At 61.2% G+C, this 10022-nt stretch overlaps 1 protein-coding gene across 2 annotated transcripts in view; it reads right to left on the reverse strand.

Annotated features, from left to right (window-relative positions):
• LOC138721646 (leucine-rich repeat and fibronectin type-III domain-containing protein 5) overlaps positions 1 to 7908 on the reverse strand; it is a 45409-nt gene extending 37501 nt beyond the window's left edge. Inside the window, exon 1 of one of the 2 annotated variants that reach the window (XM_069859000.1) lies at positions 7725 to 7907. The gene's annotated coding sequence lies outside the window, so the exon portion shown is untranslated. Of the gene's footprint in view, positions 1 to 7724 lie in introns of both variants that reach the window. The other variant, XM_069858999.1, reaches the window with a different exon arrangement.
• Positions 7909 to 10022: the final 2114 nt, after the last annotated feature.

Raw genomic sequence — 10022 nt, forward strand, 5'->3', positions numbered from 1 at the left:
AAGCTAGCAGCTCTGCAGGGATGTAAACCTCTGACCCTACACAGAACTGTAATGCACAGGAACTTGTTAAGGCTTTCCATGCAATGTTTAAAAGCCAGTGGTTTGCAGCATGCACAACCCCTCCACTACTGCCAGGAGCTCCTCTGTGCCCAAGGGTTTCAGAGTACGCCTCATAGAATAGAATCATAGGATCACTAGGTTAGAAAGGACCCACTGGATCATCGAGTTAACTGTCCCCATCAATCACGAACCCATGTCCCTCAGCGCCTCATCTGCCCATCTCTTAAACCCCTCCAGGGAAGGGGACTCAACCCCCTCCCTGGGCAGCCTCTGCCAGTGCCCAATGACACTTTCCATGAAATATTTTTTCCTGACGTCCAGCCTGACCCTCCCCTGGCGGAGCTTGAGGCCATTCCCTCTCGTCCTGTCCCCTGTCACCTGGGAGAAGAGCCCAGCTCCCTCCTCTCCACAACCTCCTTTCAGGTAGTTGTAGAGAGCAATGAGGTCTCCCCTCAGCCTCCTCTTCTCCAGGCTAGACACCCCCAGCTCTCTCAGCCGTTCCTCATAAGACTTGTTCTCTTCGTGCCTCAGCAGGGACACACCCGCCCTGGCCATGCCTCACGACAATGTTCAGCATCACCTACGTGCCAACAGCAACAAGGGTAACGGCACAGCCAAGAGGACCCAGAGCCGAGAACACCCTGTGGTGCATGGTCAGTCCTACCGACTGCAGGATTGCTCACGCACAGAGCTAAGCCTCCGTAATTACATTAAGTGCCAGTCTGGAAGAAGGACTACACTGCCCATGCCCCAGCCCTGGCCAAGGAAGAAGCCATGCTCAGCTCCTCACCAGCACAGCTTTGAACGGCTCCAGTGGAAGTGCCCCACTCCAGCAGCACCGCAGCTACCAGTCACGCCCTGGGGCAACAAAGTTTCCTGAAGAAACGATTAAAAAAAATTTTAAAACTGCTTTATAGCACAAGGATAAGACAAAAGCATTGCTCTGTGGCTTTTAATTGCAAAAACAAAAAAAAGTGAGCACCTCCGGTACAAGGGCAGGCTGGGAGAGTTGGGGTTGTTCAGCCCGGAGAAGAGAAGGCTCTGGGGAGACCTTGGAGCAGCTTCCAGTACTGAAAGGGGCTGCGGGAATGCTGAGGAGCAGCTCTTGCTTGGGGAAGGGCTCTTGATCTTGGAGTTCAGGGATAAGAGGGAACAGTTTTCAGCTGAAAGAGGGGAGATTAAGATGAGATCTTAGGAAGAAATGTTTAGGAAGAAATCCCAGAGCAGTGGTGGCTGCCCCATCCCTGGAGGGGTTCAAGGCCAGGCTGGATGGGGCTTGGAGCCCCTGATCCAGTGGGAGGTGTCCCTGCCCATGGCAGGGGGTGGAACTGGATGGGCTTTGAGGTCCCTTCCAACCCAAACCACTCTGTGATTCCATGACCCCAGCCCCACAGGCTGTGCCACAGAGCCCCTGCAGAGCACTTCTCGGGACACCCTGCCCGTCGTGCACTGCCAAACACCACGGGAGCCTGAGCTGGGGCTTGTGCCCTTCTCATTTCATTTCCCTGCACCACAGCAGCTCATTGTCTGTGTCAGCTTGCCCAGGTTCAGCAGCAGCACCCACGGCCCCACCACTCTCCCAGCCAGATGCCAACAGCTCTTTGGTGCCATCTCCCACGGCCAGGGCTCGGCTGGCAGGAAAAACACAGCAGTTGCTGCTCTGGATCTGCAGTTTGGAGCCTGATCCTGACCCAGAAGAGCAGCATCGCTGCAGCCAGGCTCCAGCAGAGAGAAGATGCAATGCTGACGTGTCAGGAGGAGCCCCAAGCACAGCAAATCTGCCCACAGCGCAGCAAAAACAGCTTCGTACAGCGCGGCAGAGCTGAATCACGGTCCCGAATAGAAGGCTCTCTTGTGAAACACCACGTTCCCGGCAGAACCACTGAGTCACAGCTGACAAGGCGACAAATCCTGCTCGCCTTACTCAGACCTGCTCCCACGGAGCCATGCAAGGGGGTCCTTACATCAAGTATTTTAGAAGTGCGTTGGTGAAAACAAAAACAACGCAGCTACTGCAGCAGTGGCTGTGCTGCGGGCTGTACCTGCCCTCCTTTGCTGGGGTAGGCTTTGCCTAACAGGGAAAGTCTTAACCCTGGATAAAACCCAGAAAAACATATCCCACACCTCCCCATGTGCGGCACAACATCCCTCCGTAAAGCAGTAATCTCTGTGTCGCCAAAGAAATTCTACCCCAAAGGCTGGGATCAGCAGCACCATCACCAAGGTACTGGAAATAGACTTCGGGGCTTCCTGTCGGTGTGACTTTTTCTACCACACTTTGCCCTCTCGTACGTGTTTTCCTTGCACACTTGCTGTATTACAGGCAGTGGCCAGTCCTTCTGCGACACACCTCGCTGCTGTGGGCACTGGTATCAAGCCCAGGCTTCCAGCTTCTCCATTCCCTTGGCCAAGTACAGATGCTGGGTAGCATGAAGAATTAGAACTAAATAGCCAGGGAATATCAGCTATCTGGCAACTTAACAATGCTGAGGCAATGAGAACTAAAGGGTTTTGTCTGTCTCCAATCCAAAAGAAGTCCAACGTCATCCTGACAGAGAAGCCTGCACAAAAACTTTAATGGGAATAAAAAGCAATTCTACTTCAAAGTAACGCTAGCTAATCGTGTTTTCATGGAAATGGATTGCTAAGAGACAGTTCCTGGTGAGAAACTTCATCTAGAAGAGCAACCTCAAAAGCATGGTGTTGGACATGGGTTTTGCAGCTTCCAACACCGAGCTACCGCTGGCCACATGCTACGCAATTAGAGAGGCATTCACCCGTATGCCCATTATTGCCTGAATTAGCCACTTGAAAAATCACCTTTTGCATTGTACAGCTTGCTCGGGGCAAACATTATTTCTAGAGTGATTTATTCCACGGGCACAGGAGAGCTGGCGCCCACTCAGCTCACAGGCACGGGCACCTAGCCTGCAGCTGCCCGGAGGCAGGGGACAGCGGGGCAGCCAGGACGGAGCACGCTGCAAGGGAGCCCTTCGGACACCACAGACCCCTCTGAAGAATAGGACACTTGGGCAGTCAGAGCAGCCGCTACGTATCAATCCAATCCCACCAGTCCTTGGCAGGGCACAGCTGGGTCACCACACCGTTTCACCACTCTGGCCAGTGGAGCTCAGATCCTGGACCAGAGTCATCCTGGTGGACACAGCGCCTGTCCTCGGGCTACCCTGGGCATGGACTGACCCAGCCCAAGGGGCTGCAGGCCAGGAGCTCCTCCAAGAGCCCTGCCTTCACCCTACCTTCCCCTTGTGAGCACCATTCCCTCTCTGCTGCCTCTGGAGCTTCTCTTGTTCTCCCAGAGCCATCAGTGAGAGCTGCCACAGAAAATAAAGCAATGGTCAGTACTATTTGTTGATGGGCTGCAGGCCAGTCAGCCATCGCCACCATTGCCACAGCCATCCTGTTTGGCATCTGGAACCCATCAAATGTCTCCGCTCCTCAGGAGCCCCACAAGACCTTTGCTAGCTCCAAAGAAATGACATAGACTCACCCCTCTACAGCAGGGATAAGTTGGAATATTCGTGATAGCCTGGCATTAGGGCACTGTCTTTCCCCCCTGGTTCTGTAACACCACCTCCAAAACACAACCTCAGCCACCACCACCCCTCCCCACCCAGCAGGCGGTGGAGCGCTGCTTGGACCAGCTCCTCTGCCAGAAGCTCCACACCGCGCTGCCACGGACAGGGAGCAGCAGGCTGCCTGGCTGCCCTGGCTCCAGCTCCAGCCAAGGCAGCTGCCGCGCACCAAGACCACAGCTCTATGGAACAGGCCACGGAGGCCATCCATGAAAGACAATCCCACTTCTCCTCTCTGAACCCCTCCCTGTTTCCATCATGGCATGGGCCCCACCTTAAGAGCTCCTACAGGATGGGGCCACACACCAGGAGCACCAACACCAAAGGCACCTGCTGGCTCACGCTGATAAAAGAAGTTACTTCTTCCAGATTTGTCATTTCACTCCCAAATTGGTGTCCCAGACTTCGGGGTACCAGGAGGTAGATCTCACTAATGAGGAGCAGATGTCTCTGTCTCCTTGCAAAGTCCATGATTATCTGATAAGCAGTTTTAGAAAGAACAGTTCACTCTTAAGCGAGGCAATCTTGTACTGGTTTGGATTTGGATCACCAGGCTTCAGTGAGTCTTGGGCATTGCTACTGGTCACCCACATCTCCTTCTGCTATACATCTACATGGACAACAGACTTTTACTTCCAAAGCATTCCAGGTAACTTAAAATGTTAAGTTTTAAGCATTCCAAGTCATTTGAAACAAACACACATACATGCACTCTCCTAGCATAAAACTCATCAAACGGTGTCAGCAGGCACATTTTAATAGCGTGATACTGAAAAGTAATTTTACTACCAGCTAGAAAAGTCTGAGGACTGCAGAGGATATATTTAGCAGCGTATAAATAGACAACACTCAGTGATGTCTGGTCAAAGGAGTACAAATCTTCCCTAATGCATGGAATATGCCTGGCCCCAAACGCTTCAATAGCACTTAGACAAGCCTTTTATACTCAGCTCAAGTTCTGCAGGCCCGTTAATAGCAAAGCTATTAGAATGATTTTCTGGACCGGCTGCTCGCTCAGAGAATATTTGAAAGATGGCTCTGTACAACCGAACCCGTTACCACATCTGCAAGCACAGGGAATATCGATCAGCAATAGAAAGCCATTAGCCCTCCAGCATCTGAAATACCTCTATGTGCCCCAGCATATGATCGAGCCCTCCAGGCACCTCAGGGTGCTCCACCTTTCCAAGGTGCTTCCAGCTCGCAGGCACCCTGGCTTGCCAAGCCCGTCCTTCCTGGCAGAGCCGCCTTCACACCCCCTCTGCTCTGGGGGAGGAACCACAGCCTGGGCCACCACAGGGGCAGGAGCCCACACAGCAGCTCAGCTTCAGGAAGCTCTGGCTCCTTCCTACCACGCTGCTCGGCCACATTTCTCCTCCGGTTCCCCCTCTCTCGTCGCACACACTCAGACAGCCTTCACCTGCCCTGTCCCACAGCTGCAGCCTGTCACCTTTGGTGCCAAAAGGGAGCCTCTCCAGACAAAAGCTGTATGAAAAGTTCAAACCAAGCCTCTTGGAAACCATCCTGACCAGTGCTGAACTGGAATCCAGACGCTCTCCTGGTCACAAGCTATCAGGAGCACCCGGCCCACCAGCCCCCACGGGGACAGGGCAGCTGGGATGCAGCCCCACAGGGCTGGGTAAAGAGGTGACAAGTGCAGCTTTGAACTTGCACAGGGCGCCTGGAACACCCAGGGCTCATTCCACCAACTGCGCTTCCACGATAAAGCCAATAATGGCTCTTCATGAAAGCAGAAAGGTGAGCTCGTACGCCAGGAGCAGCTTCTCAGTGAGCTTGTGACTCCAGGCCTAACCAGTGAGCTCTGCTGTGCATTCTGATACAGCCTTACGCATTCAAATGCATTTATTATGCATTTAAACAAATGCGTAATCCCTTGAGTACAGTATATATTTAGAAACATAGACCGGGAAGGTGTTCGGGCACTGAGAACACTCGGGCTGTGCTATGGCTCGGTGCAGGTTCAAACGCGACTCCCAGGCCTCATCCTGGGGCTTGCCCACACACCTCCACCTGCCAGGAGAGACCGCGGCGGCGCCACGAGCCCAGGGCGCGCACCCAGGCGAAGCCCGCGCCCAGCCCACCACGCCTGGGGAACATCCCCAAGGTGCCAGGGAGCCCAGCAGAGCCCTGGAGGCAGCACGAGGCGCACACGTCCAGCCCCAACGTGGTGCGGCTGAACCAGTCCCAGCACACATGGTTGGCATCACCGCACCGCGCTCCCGAGGACACCTGCGGCCAGGGCCCCACCACGGACAGGCAGCTCCATGGAGCCATCATGTCTCGCTCCTTTGGGATGGATCCGCCCCATGCTGATGGTTTGGGATGGATCCACCCCGTCCCACTGGTTTGGGATGGATCCACCTCGTCCCACTGGTTTCAGATGGATCCACCCTGTCCCGCTGGTTTGGGATGGATCCACCCTGTCCCGCTTGTATAGGATGGATCTATCCTGTCTCACTCGTTTGGGATGGATCCACCCCATCTCACTGGTTTGGGATGGATCCACCTCATCCCACTGGTTTCAGATGGATCCACCCCGTCCCACTGGTTTGGGATGGATTCACCTCATCCCACTGGTTTCAGATGGATCCACCCCGTCCCACTGGTTTGGGATGGATCCACCCCATCTCACTGGTTTCAGATGGATCCACCCTGTCCTGCTGGTACAGGATGGATCCATCCTGTCTCACTCGTTTGGGATGGATCCAGCCCATCCCACTGGTTTCAGATGGATCCATCCTTCCTCACTCATCTGGGATGGATCCAGCCCGTCCCGCTGGTTTCTCGTCCGGCTGCACTGACTCGAACAGCCCTGGGCTCACTCGAGGATGCTCGGAAGGAATGAGCCAACGCCACAGCGCTTCGGGAACACACGAAACGTCAGCACGGACGGGAAAGACGGCTGCCAGGACAGCACGGTGGCCAACGCGCCGGGGCGGCCGGGCTGCCCGGCTCCGCGATCGGGGCTCGGGGGGGGCACCCACCCTCCCCGCACCCGCCGGGCACCCGTGAGGTCACGTTCACACCCACAAGTGAGACCAACGCATCCTTCTGCTCCAGACGCTCGACGAGGAGCCGTCCTGCCGCGGAGACGCCACGGGGCAGGAGGGAGGGAGCCGGCGGAGGGGGCGGAGGGGCAGCCCCGCTGCCCGGAGAGGGGGGCCGGGCGGCCCGAGCCCCGCGGCCCCGGCCGAGCCCGTGCGCTCCCGACACCAACATGGCTGCGAGGCTCGTGCGGCTCCCGCACGGGAACCTTCCAGCAGGAAAAACCCTTTATCTCGCCCTACATTCGCTCTCCCGCGGGCGAGAGGGGCTCGCCGCACAGAGGACGGCGGGGAGGGGAAGGGGAGCGGCGAGCGCGCATCCCGGGATGCGGGAGCATCCATCCCGGGGTGCTGGAGCATCTATCCCGGGGTACCGGAGCATCCATCCCGGGGTGCTGGAGCATCCATCCCGGGGTACCGGAGCATCCATCCCGGGGTGCTGGAGCATCCATCCCGGGGTACCGGAGCATCCATCCCGGGGTGCTGGAGCATCCATCCCGGGGTACCGGAGCATCCATCCCGGGGTGCTGGAGCATCCATCCCGGGGTACCGGAGCATCCATCCCGGGATGCTGAAGCATCCATCCCGGACGGCGGGGCGGGGGCTGCTGGAGCCCGCAACCCCGTCTCTTTCCCCGGAGAACCCCGCATCCCGCCGCTCCCCGCGGAGAACCCCGCATCCCGCCGGGCTCGCTCCGCGCAGGGCGGCGGCTCCCGCTCCCCGCGCCCCGGCAGCGCTACCGGCCCCGCCGAGAGCCCCAACCGGGGGGTCCCCGGTCCCGCGGCCGGAGGACCCGAACGGCGCCTCCCCGGCCCCGCCGAGGACCGCCCGGAGCGACCCGAACCGCCGAGAGCTCGACGCGGGCGGCCCCGGCCCCGCGCCACCCCCCCCCCCAACCCCCCCCCCCCGTCCCCGTCCCCGCGGGGTCTCGCCCGGGACGCCCCCCGCCCCCCTCCCCCGCGGGCTGCAATGCGGCTGGAGCGGGCGCGCAGCCCCCCGCGATTACCTGTCGCCTCCCGGGGAAGCGCGGCGTCCGGAGCGCTCGCCGCGGCGGAGCGGGGCCGGGCGGGGGGCAGGCAGGCTGGCCGCCTCTCCGCCCTGTGCCGGCGCTCAGCAGCCGCATCCTAGAGCGGCGGCGGCGGCGGCGGCGGCCCCGGCCGGGGCGGGCAGGGCGGCCGGCGCGGCGGGCAGCGCTCGTGCGCGCGCGCGGAGGGGGGGCGGGGGCGCGCGCGGCCCGCGGGCATCGCCCCGCGCCCGCTGACCTTGCCGCGTACCTGCGATCCGCGCCGTCCCGGGGCCGGGCCCCCGCCGAGCCCCGCGAGAGCCGAGCCCGGCCCCGCCGAGCGCCGCCGGGGACACGCGCTGGGGGGACGGGGCGGGGGACGGGGGGCGGGGGGGGGGGGGTCAGGGCGCGGCGGGCGGCGGCGGCGGCGCCACGCGGCCCCGCGCGGGGAGCTCGGCGGCGCCCATGCCCCGCGCCGCCCCGGCCGGGCAGCCGCGCCGCTCGCTGCAGCCGGGAGGCGGCCGCCGCCTCCGCCGCGCCGGGCTGCGCTGGCTCCGCGCGCCTCCCCGCCCCAACGCACGCGCGGCGGAGCCGCAGCCGCCCGGGCGCCGCGCAGACGTGGAGCCGGGAACCCCCCCCCCCCCACCCCCCAACCCCCTCCGCCCTCCAACGGCGGGAGGGTGCGCTGCGCGGGGCGGGCGCGGGGGAGCGCCACCGGGAACGGGACCCGAACCGGGAACCGCACCGGGACCGCCAGGGACCGGGAGCGACACCCGCACCGGCAACGGGACCGGGACAGGGAGCGACACCCGCACCGGCAACGGGACCGGGACCGCCAGGGAGCGGCAACGGGACCGGGAGCGCCACCCGCACCGGGAACCGCACCGGGAGCGCTACCGGGACCGCCCGGGACCGCCACTCGCACCGGGACTGGGACCGGGAGCGACACCCGCACCGGGAACGGGACCCGCACCGGGAGCAACGTCCGCACTGGCAACGGGACAGGCACCGCCAGGGAGCGGCAACGGGAACGGGGCCGGGACCGCCAGGGAGCAGCACCGGGAGCGCTGCGGGAACGGCACCGAGCCTGCTCCTGCCGAGCAGCGCCACCGGCTCCCTGGAACGGGAACGGCACCGGGAGCGGCACCGAGCCTGGCTCGTAAGAGGGGCTGATCCCAGCGGGAAGGGACGGGCTGTCTCCCAGGGCAGTGAATCTGGGAGGCTTTAGGGGCCGGTATTTGCCCCCGGGGATGCCGCACGGGGCGCAGAGCGCGCTGCTGAGGAGCACCGACGGCTTTCTCTGATGCTCTTCTGTGAGAGCGCGTCGGTGATGCTGCGGGGCCTCCGCCGAGAGCTGAACCCTGAGCTGCCAGCGCCCTGGCGCCTGGAGGGAGGCGAAACCCCCGCCCCGTGGGGCAACCGGCCCCTCTCCCGGGACGCCGTCCTGCTGGGGTGGCAGGTGTCCCCGGCTCCTCCGGCCCGGGCGCTCGGGATGCTGCCCGCGACCGCGCCAGCTCGCAGGGCAGAGCTCATCGCCCACGCCGTGCGCTCAAAGGCAGCGGGAGCTGTGCTGCTGGAACGTGCTGGGGGTTTGCTGGGGATGCACGTGAGGGGACCCCTGTCCCAAAACTGGAAAGATGCAGCGACAGTCCCACACAGCTCTGCTGATGCTGTGCAAGAGATGTCCGTGCCCTGGGATGCAGCGTCTTGCGCCAGCGCGGGTGAGGAAAGGACCAGCAGTGCTCTCCGGCTCTGGTCCGTCCATGCGACCTGAGAAGTTTGTTGTCCTTGCAGACTCTGAGGTGGAAAGGGAGTTTGGTTTTGTGGTCTCCACAGCGGCGTGTGACCCCGCTCCTGGGAGGAGTGCACCTCCTGGAGCAGCTGCCATCCTCTGCTCTTCCAACAGCCTCTGAAGCTGCCTGGGGCCTGGCAGCCAGCTGGGTTTCGTAAGGTGGTGTTTGTGTCCACATCCCAGCTGCTGTTCCGTGGAGCTGGTTCCAGTTGTTACAGGGCAGAGAGGCAACAGTGCCAAAAAGCTGATTTTTCCAGGCTCAGCGGTTGCTCTCAGTTGTCCTTCAAAGCTGGAGACAGTCTCGTCCTTGGCCCTGGCTCAGCTTTCACAGTGTGCTCTCCTCAGGAAGGAGCAGAGAGACAAGAGGATGCTCTGTGGTAAAACGTCTGTTGTATTGGCTGATGTCTACCAGAGCCGACAGCGTTCCTGGGCTTCGTGTTCCAGCACTGGCTGCTCTGTCGGTTCTCTGCTGCACCGGGAGCAGGAGAGCTGGCATGATGGTGATACCA

Source organism: Phaenicophaeus curvirostris, chromosome 5, assembly GCF_032191515.1.
Source record: "Phaenicophaeus curvirostris isolate KB17595 chromosome 5, BPBGC_Pcur_1.0, whole genome shotgun sequence".
NCBI lineage: Eukaryota > Metazoa > Chordata > Aves > Cuculiformes > Cuculidae > Phaenicophaeus > Phaenicophaeus curvirostris.